We start from the raw sequence: 15959 nt of genomic DNA, 5'->3' as shown, positions 1-15959 counted from the left end.
ACAGCAACAGAGAGAGGAGACTCTGTAACATGAGGACAAAAAAGGTCCATTCTGTTCTGACTGCTTCCAACAAAAAGCTGCATCGCCAAAAGCGGATCTAGTCAATGCACCACGGTCCGCAGGAAAAGGGCTGCTGACTGGGAACCAAAGCTGCTGCTCTCACCAAGTCAATGACAAACACCTTGTACTCTGCAGTGTGAAGGTGAAGCCAATAGTCCCTGACGTAATCAACGCTGAAGCAGACACATCCCAGCAGAACGCAAAGCACAGCGCCATGAAAGATTCACCTTTGACCTGCTTCCCTCCAGCTGAAGCTGCTGATGAGGCTCCATCTCCTAGCTTCCTTCCAGCAACTCGTTCCTTTCCATCACGTCTCTTCCTTAGGAGAAACAAATAACCAAGCCAGCTCCCCGGGTTTCACACTGCCGGTGCCGAGACGTGTTGGAGGCTGACTGGTGATGACAGGCAGCCGGGACAATAACCAGGACGCTCTCCGGAACATCAAGGCCTTTCTAGAGACGTGACGAGGAGAGGCAGGCAGGAGGCGAGCCGATTGATGCTGGAGTTTAAGTCTGATGTGAATGCGTTGTCTTGTGCTGTTCCACCTCTGCTGACGCTGGCAGCCATGAAAGCCATCCCTGGCTCGCTGTGCGGTCTCATTAACAGCCGGTAATCCCATCACGTCTGATGCTAATAGATTATGATGCTGCTTCCGCATAACAGCTTTACGTCTAATGCAGCATCCCTTCAGTGATATGAAGGCAGCTAACTGCTGCCTGTTTCTATCTCCAACCGGCCTCATTGTAAAGAAAGATTAAGTAGGAAACATTTGCAACTATCCTGACAAATACCTACAATAAACACAATCAATTCAGTTTCTCACTGTCAGAGATAAATGTCATCCAAAGGCACCTTACAAGACAAACAGGTCCAGTTACAGCCACTTCTATATTCAGTTCCTGCCACACTGCAAAAAGGGAACTAAAAGCAAGTAACATTTTTCTTGCAGTTAGTGTATTTGTCCTTGGAATGAGTATTTTAACACTTAAAATAAGATAATTAGATATTCTGCACTTGAAATAAGATGATGGAGATGAGTTGTTCCTATTTTAAGTGCAAAAATCTTATTACACTGGCAAATAATCTTATTTACCTACTCAAATCAAGGACAAATACACTAACTGCAAGAGCATTTTACTTACTTTTAGTTCCCTTTTTGCAGTGAAATCATAAAGACAGACTGTGGTTTATATAACACGCTGTTCAATGTTGCTGGGATCTAACAGTATAGTCAAATTCAGTGATCATTCAATGCAGACTGGTGAAAGTAAATGTACCTAGAAGCTCAGCTGACTGCAGAGTCACTGATTATTGCAATGCATCCGGCTCAGGAGATGAGAGCCGAAACTATACATGATCCTGGTAGAGACCACCAGAACCAGAAACTTGGAACTGACACAACAACCATTTCACAACAGCCCTGGATTCAGTGTGGATTGTCCAGAACAAGGTTGACCAGTCCAAACCAAATCAGAACCACTTATTAGGACTGTCTGTCTGTCTGTCTCCATGTGATTCACTTTGAACCTTTATTATGTAGGCATTGGTCAGAGGACAAGAATATCATTTCAGGCTTGTTTTTCTTTACTGAGAAGTCCTGATTTATCACAATTTCCCTTCATAAAATCAACATGACCCACAATTACTTAGGGTAGAGGTGTCCAAACAATTTGGTATGAGGGTCACAAATGTCTTAATGTTTGTTTTTTTTATCTTGATGGGCCCTGTAGTTTTTTTTCTTAAATAAAATAAAATAAAATAATTAAATCAATTGTATTTGGTCCTGATGCATCTCAATCACCCAGGTAGAAAGCAAAAAAAAGTCCTCTGAACGGGTTCTTTGTTGAAACGTTTCGTCTCTTGCCGGGATCGCCAAAAAGTCCAACATTCTGCTCCATGTGACATCTGAAGCTCGTTGATGGCTAAATATCTCGGCCTTACTTTCCCTGCCTGCTGCTAACATGATGCGTTTAATCAACAATCAAAGTAAACTTTCATTCTTTAATTACAACATGGCTAAATATCCAGTGTTTTTGGTGATATTCTGTATAGAGCTTCTCTCAGCTTTAGCGTCTTGTAACATTTTCTAACCCTTTACCCTCTGGATCCTCATATTGCCAACCTCTGTTGCTATGAATGAAAAAGAATAAACACTAAGTGCTAATCAAGGGTAGCCTGATGACAAGATGCTTGAGTCACATCCATCGACATTTTCAGAACTTTTTCATCCTGCTCCCTTCAAACAAGCATCTAAACGTACATGGGAACAAACATAAATTATTATTGTATTTGCTCCACATTGCATTTTTTTTCTTTTTTTTTACTCTGTACAAAATGTTTGATTAGTTGTTTATCAAATTATAGAAGTCTTTTATATCCGCTGGGAAAACTGTTTTAGCTAAAAAATATATTCATGTGGAGTTTCTAAAAATGTTTTACTGGTCTATTTCTTACCTTAGTTGTTCTTTTTTCTTTAATTCTCTAAATCCAACAGACGTGCATTAGCGGCTAAGGGAACAAGCCGGACATTTGATTTACACTTGAGTTTGTTCGTATGTCAAACATGTGTGCTTTAAGATCTTAACCGTGGAACAGAATAAACTGTAACATACCTTGGTTAGGTCAGATCAAAACAGTTTAGTTAAAAGAGGAGGGAAGAGAATGAGCCAAGCTTGCTTCATTGTGGCCCGAGGAGTGCTAAACAACCTCGTTTGAAAATAACATGTATGTCTCAGGGGAAGATAACATGAAAACTGTGGTTTAGCTGAAAGCTGCGAGGAAATAAATCAATGTTAGTTAGAGGAGGATAATCTCTTGGCTGAAACCCAAAAGCCGAGGTAATATCCTCGTTGAACAGTTGGAACAGTTTCTTTATTTTAACATTAGAGCGAGCCAGGGAATGGAGCAGCTGCTGCCTGACTGCTCACTGAACCGCTGGATGGCACATCTCACAGCCTCACTGGAAAAACAAGGCAGCAGAAGGTCAAACAAAGCTCAGATGAGCTCACTTTGCCCTCTGCGTAGACTGCCAGGAAGGCAGCTTTTGGAGCAGGAGACAGGCTGCAGGCTGCAGGTCAGCTCTGCTGGGCTGCAGTCATGAATATAATGCACCTAATACACCTGAGTGATGGAGTTGGAAGTCTGAAGCTACCACACCCTAAGCTAACCATGCCTTTAGGCAATTAGGTAAAGCTCAGATGATGATTTTGCAAGCTTTAATGGGCATTACGGCTCACATTACAGTTCAAACAACTTTATGTAAGGACCATCATCTTTAGAGTTCACAAGTTCTGATAGATACCTTGGACTGGGTTTCAATGAATTTGTGATCTTTACTGTGTGAAGGGGAACTAAACACTTATCAGAATCAGCTGGAAGAGCTCTGGGAGCTATTCAGAATAACATGAAGATTTTTCCTGATACAGGCTTTTCTGTTTTTACAAATGTTTTGATTCCGTGGTTAGTCCTATTTTGTTTTATGCTGCTGGTGTATGGGGCTGGGAGGAAATGAAACACATCAGCGCTCTTCACACAATCTTTTTTATAGATTGTGTGAATAACTATCCCTGCGCTAAAGAAACTATCATCTTATTAGACGTTACTATTTAAACTATATTCATATAAACAAACTACAATGCAAATTACTAAAACAATTTTTTTAAAATGATTTTAAAAAACAACGGAAGAAGGATGTTTTGTAGGAAAATGTAGAAACTATATTCCACTTATGGAAGAATATCAGCCTGAAGCAGTTTTTTTTTATGTAACCAGATAAAAAACTCACTGAGATTAAAACCTCAGATACACATTTGAATAAATCACACAGTATAACTATCAGTTCACAAAGTGCAGTCACAACCTCCAATCATGCTTTGTACTCTGTGTTACGCCCCGCTACCTCTCACTCTGGCTCGTTTTATCTGTCTTCTCATTGAGAGAAGATAGGGGTCGTAATAAACATGGTACGGTGAATAAGAGGAAACGGTGGACAAAAAAATAACAAAACAAAAAAAAACGGGCACCTGACGGAACACACAGTGTGGTGGGGGCTTACCTTAGATTTCTGATCAGAGTTCCCCAACCAACTGATCCTGAGGAAGGGCGAGCCCTAGCGATCCTCGTCCATCAGACGCTCCGTTCAATAGTTTATTTTCTTTTTTTCTCTTTGGTCCTTAATATGCAGGTAGTTTTCTTCTTTTCCTTAAAAATACACCACTCGTGGTTCATCAATGGTTATTCCTAGCTGGCGTGTAACTCTCCCGGTGCTTTTCCTTATTAGCGTCCAGCCGGTTTCTCAAACAAAACGAAACAAACTTAATTCCGGCCAAAACATCCGACGCTCCCCTCTAGGTAGATCCTTCCCGAGGTGAAGGTACTCTTCTTTTTTTGCAGAGCCTTCCCGCACCGTCCTTTCAATTAATCGTATTTTCAAAAAGTCCGCTGCCGCTGCAGCCTCCTTCACTGCCTCGCTTGTCACAAGAACCACAATCACCCACAGGTGTGACACCAGTCCAGCTAAATGCTTGATTGGCAATGCCCCGCCCCCTCCACCAGTGAACCGTCAAAGGTGCAAAATAAATAAATAAAAATAAAACAACAAACAAGTCGCCAGGGCACGAAGGAAAAAAATAGCAACATGTAACACTTCCCCCCCTAAACAAAAAAAAAAAATTTTTTTTTTTTTTTAATAATCTCAAACTTCCTACATCTCTAACCTATCTCTTACATTCTTGACAGAGCATCAGCGATTACATTGTCTTTCCCTGCAATGTGCTCTATCATAAGATTATAGGGCTGTAAGACCAAACCCCACCGAAAAATTCGCTGATTTTTCATTTTAAACTTTTCTAAAAACGTAAGTGGGTTATGATCAGTATACACTTTAACAGGGTGTTCCCCACTTGAGACATAGATCTCGAAGTGCTGAATCGCAAGTACCAGAGCTAGAGCCTCCTTTTCTATTGTGGAATATCTACGCTGATGCGGATTTAACTTCTTGGAAAAGTAGGCAACAGGTCTGTCTACTCCCAAATGATCTTCTTGCATGAGTACAGCTCCTACCCCTACATCACAGGCATCAATAACTAGCTTAAATGGCATAGAAAAACTGGGAGCTGTCAGAATAGGTTCGCAGGACAAAATGGCCTTAAGTTGTTCAAATGCCTTTGTACAAGAATCTGTCCAAACAAACTTTGCAGATTTCCGTAGAAGATCGGTTAAAGGCGAAGCCACTGTAGAAAAATTTGGGACGAACTTTCGATAGAACCCCGCCATTCCAAGAAATCTCATAAGTTCCCTCTTAGTTTTTGGAGCTGGCATCTGAGCTATAGCTTGCACTTTAGCACCACGAGGTCGAACTTGGCCTTGTCCCACCACATGTCCAAGGTAGGTTATGGAAGCCTTTCCTATCTCACTCTTTGGCAAGTTTATAACAAGTCCAGCCTCTTTTAATCTCTCAAAGAAGCATGTCATATCCTCCATGTGCTGTTCCCAAGTATCAGCATATAATACTACATCATCAATGTACACTGTACAGTTCAACAAGCCTTCTGTAACTCGAGTCATTAACCTCTGGAAAGAAGCAGGAGCATTTTTAACCCCAAAAGGTAGCACCTTAAACTGGTATAAGCCATCACTTGTAGAAAAGGCAGATATTTCCTTTGCCCGTTCTGACAAAGGAACTTGCCAGTATCCCTTCAGAAGGTCAAACTTTGAAACAAACTGGGCTGCACCAATTCGATCAATACAATCCTCAATTCTAGGGATTGGGAAAGAGTCAGATTTAGTTAAGGTGTTAACTTTTCTGTAGTCAACACAAAGACGAATGGAACCATCAGGTTTTGGCACTACCACTACAGGAGAACTCCACTCACTCATACTTGGCTCAATAATATCATGTTGTAACATGTATTTCACCTCCTGTCTTATTTTATCCATTTTATCAGGATTTACCCTATATGGATGTTGTTTAACTGGAGAAGAAACTCCAACATCTATGTCATGCTCTGTTAAAGATGTTAAACCTGGTGAGTCACCAAATAACATAGGAAATTGTTTCAGAAGAGCTGTCACATCACTTTTTTGCTGTGCAGTTAAATGACTCAGGAACTTCTCTTGATCAGCCAACACTACACTATTTTCCAACTTAAGATCCTTAGGACCCATACAATCCAGTTCAGCTGAATCCATTGCTTCCTCCTTATCAGAGTGAATAACACACACAGTTACAGGTGGTAGTGTATTCCGGTCATGATATGGCTTAATTAGATTCACATGGCACAAACGTGTCGACTTTCTCCTATCCGGTGTGGATACAACATAGTTGACTTCCCCCACTTTTTCCTTGATTATATATGGTCCAGAGAATTTTGCTTGCAGGGGGTCACCTCGAATGGGCAAAAGTACCAACACTCTATCCCCAACTGCAAATTTTCTAGAAACGGCTTTCTGATCAAAACGGTCCTTCATCTTTCTTTGGGCTTGTTGCAATTGGCTTCTGGCCAGAGTGCAAGCTACTTTCAAGCGCTCCTTAAACTCAGAAATGTAATCTAAAACGTTTCTGTCAGGTTCCTTGGCCAAAAACTTCTCTTTGACCAACTTTAGCGGACCCCTCACTTCATGTCCATAGACCAACTCAAACGGACTAAAGCCTGTAGACTCACAGATAGAGTCACGGATAGCGAACAAGAGAAATGGAACACTTTTGTCCCACTCCCCAGGCTGATCCACACAGTAGGTCCTGATCATAGACTTAAGAGTCTGATGGTATCGTTCCAGCGCCCCCTGTGACTGTGGATGGTACACAGATGACTTGAAGTGTTTAATCCCTAGCTCTTTCATCACTGCTTGAAAAACTCCAGCCATAAAGTTAGAACCCTGATCGGACTGTATCTCTCTAGGAAGCCCGAACTGAGTAAAAAACTTGAGAAGGCAATCCAAGATGGTTTTTGAGCAAATGTTACGCAAAGCAAAAGCTTCCACATAACGTGTAGCAACATCCATAACGGTTAACAGATATTGGTGTCCACGCTTAGTTCTTGGTAAGGGGCCCACACAATCTATTAAAACACGACTGAACGGTTCTCCAACCACTGGAATAGGAATCAGTGGAGCAGGGGGAATGTTTTGGTTGGGCTTTCCACCCATTTGACATGCATGGCAGGTCTTACAAAATTGCACAACATCCTTCTGGATTGTGGGCCAATAAAAGTGCCTCATGATCCTAGCCTTGGTCTTATTAATGCCCAAATGCCCTGAAGTAGGGACTTCATGAGCTAATCTCATAATCTCCTCCCTATAACAAAAGGGAAGGACAATCTGATGATACACTCTCCATTCTTCAGCAGCAGGACATTGAGGATCTCTCCATTTTCTCATCAAAACACCGTCTTTCACATACAAACTTACAGGCTCTCCTGCCACATCTTCTAAAAAACCAGCTTTCGACAAGGCATCCCTAATAAAAGGATCGTTACTCTGTTCCCTAATCAAATCCTCCTTACACAGTGTGGTGGGGGCTTACCTTAGATTTCTGATCAGAGTTCCCCAACCAACTGATCCTGAGGAAGGGCGAGCCCTAGCGATCCTCGTCCATCAGACGCTCCGTTCAATAGTTTATTTTCTTTTTTTCTCTTTGGTCCTTAATATGCAGGTAGTTTTCTTCTTTTCCTTAAAAATACACCACTCGTGGTTCATCAATGGTTATTCCTAGCTGGCGTGTAACTCTCCCGGTGCTTTTCCTTATTAGCGTCCAGCCGGTTTCTCAAACAAAACGAAACAAACTTAATTCCGGCCAAAACATCCGACGCTCCCCTCTAGGTAGATCCTTCCCGAGGTGAAGGTACTCTTCTTTTTTTGCAGAGCCTTCCCGCACAGTCCTTTCAATTAATCGTATTTTCAAAAAGTCCGCTGCCGCTGCAGCCTCCTTCACTGCCTCGCTTGTCACAAGAACCACAATCACCCACAGGTGTGACACCAGTCCAGCTAAATGCTTGATTGGCAATGCCCCGCCCCCTCCACCAGTGAACCGTCAAAGGTGCAAAATAAATAAATAAAAATAAAACAACAAACAAGTCGCCAGGGCACGAAGGAAAAAAATAGCAACATGTAACATCTGTCATTTATTAAAGATATGAATTCTGCCAGGGATAAAAGAGTTCTCAATTTCCAGTCGTTTAGTATATAATTCCAGGTCAATGGGGCAGAGTATCTAAAAGCCTTTTTTTCCAGTTCAGTTCTGACTCCCGAAATCTGCATCAGGATGAAGTCTTGAGAACGCAGGCCATATCGGTTAAAATTTCTACACATATGTAGACATAAATATGTAGGTAGCAGTCCAAGAATAGATTTGTAGATAAAGGTCAGCCAGCGGGAGAGCCTACGAGCATACAGAGATTGAGAATGTGCGATTGCTTATAAGGAGCAATGATGTACACTATGGGCACAACCAGTGACTAAACGCAACGCACAGTGATAAACACCATCAATTTCTTTAAAAACTGACCTGGAGCATGCATAAAAAGCAGGTGTCCATAGTCCAACAAAGATAAAAAAGGAGAAGTGATCAAATGTTTACTAACTTGCAGAGAAAAACACGATTTATTTCTTAAAAAGGGAAACTTAATTTCAATTTCAGTTTTGGAGTGAATTTATGGATGTGCAGTTTAAAAGAAAGATTCTCATCAATTAAAATACCTAGATATTTATAAGATGTGACCTTTTGAATTTTGACCCTATGCACGGTTGACAGCCTGGGAAGGTTAGAAGGAAACTGTTTACCATTAGAGAAAAGCATGGATTTGGATTTATCTGCATTAAACTCTAACTTAAGCTGGGTTAACTGGGACTGGACAGTGACAAAAGCTGACTAACAGCTCCAGTGATTTTGAAGCATACATAAAATGAAATTAATCTGGAAAACAGATCAGACCTGGTAGCCTACTTCTGGCAGTGGAAGAGGAAAGGTATAAAGGTCTTCCTGAAGAGGAGAGAGTTTGTGTTTATTGTGTCTTTAATGTCAGGTGTCAATGGTCACCTTTTGGACAACTGTCAAGTCAGCAGTCTTCCCCAGGATGGTGTCGCCTACAGAACTAGACTGAGACCATTTAAAGGCCTTTAGAGGTGTTTTGAGTCAATCAGCTGACTAGAGTGTGGCACCAGGAGTCTTCAGTATTGGACCTCTTCATAATGTTCTCGTTTTCTGAGATACTGAATTTGTGGTTTTCATTAGTTGTCAGTTATAATCATCAAAATTAAAAGAAAAACACTTGAAATATCTCAGTCTGTCTGTAATGAATGAATATAATATACACGTTTCACTTTTTGAATGGAATTGCTGAAATTTTTTTTTTTTTTCATGATATTCTAATTATATGACCAGCCCCTGTAGAGTGTCTTAAAAGAGAAAAAGTGTTGTCCAAGGCCCTGGCTAAGCTGTCAGCTGTATAAGCAACACCTCATGAAATCTGCCAGGAAGGTAAGGTTTGGACACAAATTGTCAATATCCCTCAGCAGACTACCAAATGAGTTATAAAGTGGCTCTAAGACAACAAAGTCAAAGTTTTGGAGCGACCATCACAAAGCCCTGATCTCAGTCCTATAGAAAACGTATGGGCAGAGACGAAAGGGTGTGCTTGTGCAAGGTGGCCTAGTTCCACCAGTCCTGTCAAGAGGAATGGGCTAAAACTTCAGCAAACTGCAGTGAGAAGCTTGTTGAAGGGTAATTCTACCAAATATCCAGGAAATGTAGCTGAACTACTGACCTTGAAGAAAGAAGAAAAACATTTTTGCATTGTTTTTCCATAACTTATTTTGGTAACCCTTTGGTAACAGGTCTAATTTAATGTCAGAGAGCGAGAAAAGAATTTAGTGTCTCATTGTAGCGTATGAAAACATCTGGCTTCAATAACTTTAACTTGGAAGGTCAAAACAGAGCTTAGGTTTATTTCTACTTGGCTTGTCACCATTGATACTAGTATACATTGTCCAACTGAGCTGCTGTGAGACAGCAAGGCAATGAAAAGTAATGCATGGCAGCACATAAAACAGAGAAGGGCTCACGTGAAACTTAGAACTAGCTGACTGGTCAGAGACCTAGAATAACCACAAAAAGGGGAACTTCCTGTCAAGGCATACTGAATTACTTCATAAAAGCAGACCATGATGAGTGATTTGTTCTTACGCCCCACATGTGGGTTTACACCATCAGCGACAAGAGGTCTGGTGCCACAGAAAGCTCACCACAGCCTCATTGCTCTGCATTGACAAGTTCCAACTGTAAGAAATTGCCTTGTTGAACAGAACTTTCACAATCTAATATGATACAGCTAGGTCCTAGTGAATCATCGTGCTCTCAGGAGAAATAATACCTTCTCTCTACATACCTTCCTGTCAAATCTGTCACATTGGCCAAGATGCAACCTTCTTCTCAATTCCCTAAGTCCTAGTTGAGTGTAGGTCCTGTTCTGTGCACTCACGGGCTGCATTTTTTAACCGCTCTCTTAACGAGCTCAACAAGGCAACATTGTGGATGTTCAAAACAGCTACAAATATCCTGGCATCCTACAGGCAAACTGCAACCTTCATAAAGCCCCAAAGAAATCAGCCACAACCAAGTAGCTACAGAGCGTAAGCCAGGCCCCGACAGAAGAAATGGGCCATCCACACCGCAGCTTCAGGATCTCTCCCAAGTTGATTCCAAATAATAGAATAGTAGTAATAATAGAATCCACATAATTTGTTTAAATGCAGATGTGTTACTGTTTCTGGAAAATCCAAACCCCTGTCTTACAGAGACAATGACCCTAGTAAGTTCTCATCAATTCTGCTTACTTTATCAATGAAAATTAGTCAAAGGCCCTTCCTATATCATCTTATATGATTTGTTTCCTTTATCAGTCATAGGAAGAGTGTCTACAATTACAATAATGGTAAAAGAAAACAAAAAATCATCTAACACGTATAAAATTTCTATAAAAGGCTAGAATTTTAGGAGGATTGGAACTTCAAATATTTTATAAAAATGACCTTGCATACTTATGACATCTATAAATATTGATTTGAAAACATCCATTAGACTATGGATCGAAATTTAACAAACGCTATAAGGAAATGTGTATCTCAGATTTTCCATTAATCAGGCTCTTAGATAAGCAGCATAGCTGTTTTAAAAGCATCATTTTGAGTACATCTCTGACAGCCTGCTGAGAATATCTCAAAATGAATAGAGCTTCAGTTCTCCCATGCACATAAACACCCATTTAGAACAACCCAGACATGAGGTAAAATAAAAGGGCCCTTAACTTTTTAACGTGGAACAGTGAAGGAGTAAACACAGTGGCCTTCAGGGGCACAAAACCTGAAAATTACAGGTGTAGCGCCCCTGGTGGCTAAAAGTTACATGGTGCTTTTTAATGGTTGAAGGTCATACAAACACAGGTTACTATTACATCAATGTGGCGTTCTGACTTTGATGCTTAATCAGATCTGGATTCAATAACATAAAATATGCAATTAGAGATATCTTTTTTTGTAGAGCAAAGCTGCTCTGGCACATGTAAGCAACCAGCTTCTCTATATGGTATGCCTGAAAAGCCACAACAGGTCACATGGGAAAAACAAAACAAAAAATAATTATCTCTTATTTCTCAGCCATTCTTCAGTGTTTTAGGTCGATGTCTTATATGTGTTATTTTCCTTTTGGATGTCTCATAAACTACAATTGAAGCTCAGCTTTCAGACACTGGGCTTCATATGTGGCTCCAGGACGCCTTGGCAGTCTTGAGACTTCATTGTGCTCTGCAGAGGTTAAAGTTCTCTGTACTAAATGCTGCAAAGCCTCTCAGAAACCAACCTGAGCTCCCGGTGTTTCATAATATCTATGATGCTGTTTTTTTTTAGAGCTACATGTTCCTTACATGACAGGTCAAAAGTCATCAGTTTCGCTCAGAAACGCTACGACCTGTCAAGAGTTTTGGTGAATTTCTGTCTGGCTTTTGTGGGTTTTTCCTGGCTCTCCTACCATGGAGTCCATCTTGGTTCATAATGTGATGGACGGTGCAATAAGAACATTATATAACTCAGCTTGGAGTTAATTTTTTCTTTCTACCATACACACCATATGTCTGATCCTTGGGTTGCATTTCGTCTTGTGTCCATTTCTCAGGAACTTAACTGCAGAATTACGAACCTTAGACTTTTTCATTATTACTAACAACCATAACCACAAGATTATGAAGCAGCTTGAATATGATCTTGAAACCTTTACCTTTAATATGGACATCTATGTTATTCAGTTCCTGTGCTTTCACCTTTGCTTCCTCTGCTACATGTTCAGGGGTCTATTCTGTTTTAAAAAGATTGAATGGTTGATTATAAGCGTGAAGGTACCTGTGATACAAATTAAGGTTAAATATGACTATAATAGAAGGGTTAATCTTGTGGTTAGGGGAACCAACAAATCTGCTCGCTCCATATTGGCATTTTTATAAAAATTAAATAAGACATACTTTCCTTAAATAGCTTGTTTTATCACATATGAAACCCAGGCAGGTAAGGTTTATACAGCTGTAAGGGTACAAGCACATTAGTCTGCATCTATGCATGTCAATTTATTAAAGTAAAAAATCTTTCAAAGTATCACATATTTCTCTCAGTTCTGAATATGGTAAGATATGTTCAACAGGAGAAATGTTCTTGGTTCTCAGTTTGCTCAGCATTTTAAGCAGAAAAACAGAAGAGAGCAGCAGTTGGAAAAACAACTAAATATCTCAAACCCCCAAGGAGACTGTCCTGGGGTCTGCTTAAGCAGATGTCGTGAAATATTCTCACAGTTGCCTCTTTCCCTGTATTTTGAAATATAAGTTGCATGTAACTTACTGTGCATGTTTTAGGTGAAAGAAAATGATGTGCAAGCAGGAAAGAGTGCGAGAAGTGTTCTTGTTATGGGTGTACAGTTTGGTTGGTCTTGTTAATGGTGACCATTAAAGTGCAAGTTCCATCATCACCAGTGTGATTATTGGATTAACAGTTTAACCAACAGATTTAATTAAGGATTTCTGATGATCGGAAACCAAAACCTCGGACAAAAGAAGAAGCCCAACTTGAAGCAAAGGGGATGTGGGAACAACCAATGTCAGCCAGCTCACTGTGTAAACACTGACACACCATTGCATCAGCAGAAGACACATGAAACCCACAGGCTGAATAGAAGGAAGTCAAATGCTGCTGAATGAGGCACACAGTGTAACAGGGGCAGGCAGCTGAAGCAGAAATATCTCAGTAACATCTCTGATTCTTGTGTTAAGTTTGTTCACCAAAAACACATGAGTGTTACTGCTTCAATGATCAGCAATAGTGACTTCATGGGATTCTTAATATATAAAATCGTAAAGAAAAAAAACTCATTGGAATCCTCTCAGATTTATTATTATTATCTGCTTGGACTGTTTTTAAACAGCTGAGGTTTCTGAGTTACCACAAATATTAGCTTCATCTAAACCTTCAACTTGTATGTTAGACCCAATCCCAACCTTATTATTTAAAGTGGTATTCCCTTTGATTAATGCGCCCATTTTAGAAATGATTCATCTATCCTTGGTAAATGGATATGTTCCACAGGCTTTTAAAGTAGCTGTTTACTACGTTTACTTAACAAACCCTCTCTTGATCAAGATAACTTAATAAATTACAGACCTATATCTAATCTTCTTTTCTTATCTAAAATTCTTGAGAAAGTAGTTGCTAATCAAGTATGTGAGCATGTGCAATGTAATGACCTATTTGAAGAGTTTCAGTCAGGCTTCAGAGCTCATTGCAATGAAACAGCTCTGGTGAAGGTCACTAATGATATTCTGATGGCCTCAGATAATGGACTTGTGTCTGTTCTTGTCCTGTTAGATCTCAGTGCTGCATTTGACACAGTTGATCACAATATTCTCCTACAAAGACTTGAGCATACTGTAGGGATTAAAGGATTAGGCTGGTTTTAATTGTATCTGTCTGACAGATTCCAGTTTAATAACAAATCTTCAAACTCTAGGATCACTTGTGGAGTACCACAGGGTTCAGTCCTTGTGCCAATTCTCTTTACTATATATGTGCTTCTGATTGGTAAGATTATCAGACATTATGGGATTCATTTCCACTGTTATCCTGATAATATTCATAAATCTTGATGAATCAAATCAGTTATATAGACTAGAGGCATGTCTTGATGCAGTGAAAACTGCATAAAGAAATCAAGAAAACTGCATCAACAACTTTTAAATTCAGACAAATCTGAAGTTGTCTTTGGACCAGAACTTTTGAAAAATAAATATATTTCTGGAAAAAAGTAATAGGCCACAAGTGATAAAGTAAAAAAAAAAAAAAAAAACTAGGACTATAAAAATCTTTTTTAATTTGGGATTTTAATTATGTTCTTCTTTCACCTCTGGGATATTGCCAAAACTAGAAATATTCTGTCCAAGAGTAAGGCAAAGAAAGAAAGAAAAACAAAAAAAATAGTCCATGCAAATGTTACTTCAAGGCTGGACTAATGCAATGCTTCAGGAAGTCCACAAACTGCAGTTAAAAGCTTAGAAGGTATTGTGATGAAAGTTAAAAACATATAATTTTTCATCCATTTTAGCATCCCTTCATAAGCTCCCTATTAAATCCAGAGTATAATTTAAAATTCCTCGTTTACTTGTGTATAAAAGCAAAATGCCTAGAAATTTTTACAGAACCAGTTGCCAGTATTTCCCTGCATGAGCAGCAGGAAGATTTTTTCTTGATGTCATTTTTCCTTAGCAATGCCAGTGGGAACTGGCAGCAGAAGCACCGAAAATCTGCTTGACGTAGAGCAGAATGTCTTTTGGTAAATTATGAAGCTGTGCAGTTTTAGAGATCAGGATAGTTTGGGGGTGTAATGATGTGTTTAAGAGACAAGGAAATTGATTAGTTCAGGCTCGCAAAATGAAAAGAGATTTTAACAATTTTAGGAAACTAAGAATAGGCTATTTTTCTAGGTTTCATAAAACAAAGCTTAGTTTTGAAGAAATGGAAATGAGTGCAGACTTATTTAGTCCAGCTATGACTCCCCAAATACAGCAGCTTTCAAGCAGAGCACCATATCCTCCAACTTGGTCCTGATGTGAAGTAGCCTTTTTTGATATCAAAAACAGGGACAATTAAGGTTTCACTAATCATATGGTGCTTTTTAATGCATCCTGGTTCAGTATGGATAACGTCCAGAGGATGTCTCCCTTTCCTTCTGGTGAAAAATGCACCTAAACCTCAAACACATGAAATGATGAAGGCGTGAAATGACCGGCACTGGTAGACGTTAAGCTCTCTGCGGCCAACCAGCCTCCAGAAAACCCTTTTTCCTTTAGCATTTAGGCTTCATTTGTAACACCTAACTGGTTCTGCTACCTTCAAGTCTCCCTCCTTTAGTAAAGATTTCCACACTAAAGCATGCTGTATTCAGTAGCACCTGGTTTTGGTTTGGTGTGTTCACGGAAGAGAAAGTAATCTGATTTTTTCAGCCTCTGACCAGCTGGTCAAAGGAAAGAGCCAATCAACCCAAAAGTCATCAGATTCTAGTAAAGAGACAAATTGTTGATTTTAATGTGTGAACTTATCTATGTTTGACCTAAAATGGTGCCTTTAATACAGACTAATAAAATCAGTTGTGGTGTCAGAGATGTAACCTGGTGTTAGCAGAGAACAGGGCAATGATAAGAATGTGGGCAGCTTGTCTTGGTAACTGGTGTCAAGGTAGATACAGCATAAACAGATAATGGAAGTAGGAGAGAAAATTAAAGACGTCAAGTAATAACGCTCTCTGACAACGGACACAGTATGAACAACTCCTAGAACGTAGTGTCTTCCATGTAAAAGATGACCCTCTGTTAGCA

At 39.9% G+C, this 15959-nt stretch overlaps 1 protein-coding gene across 1 annotated transcript in view; it reads right to left on the bottom strand.

Moving 5' to 3' along the window:
- The window catches only part of LOC105937694 (ubiquitin-conjugating enzyme E2 E2), a 73092-nt gene that overhangs the window by 5476 nt on the left and 51657 nt on the right, over positions 1-15959 (bottom strand). The window lies entirely within an intron of this gene.

This window comes from Fundulus heteroclitus, chromosome 13 (genome assembly GCF_011125445.2).
Source record: "Fundulus heteroclitus isolate FHET01 chromosome 13, MU-UCD_Fhet_4.1, whole genome shotgun sequence".
In the NCBI taxonomy this organism is placed as follows: domain Eukaryota; kingdom Metazoa; phylum Chordata; class Actinopteri; order Cyprinodontiformes; family Fundulidae; genus Fundulus; species Fundulus heteroclitus.
Note: the sequence above shows the minus strand (reverse complement) of the source record. Positions and strands in the feature narration are given on the sequence as shown.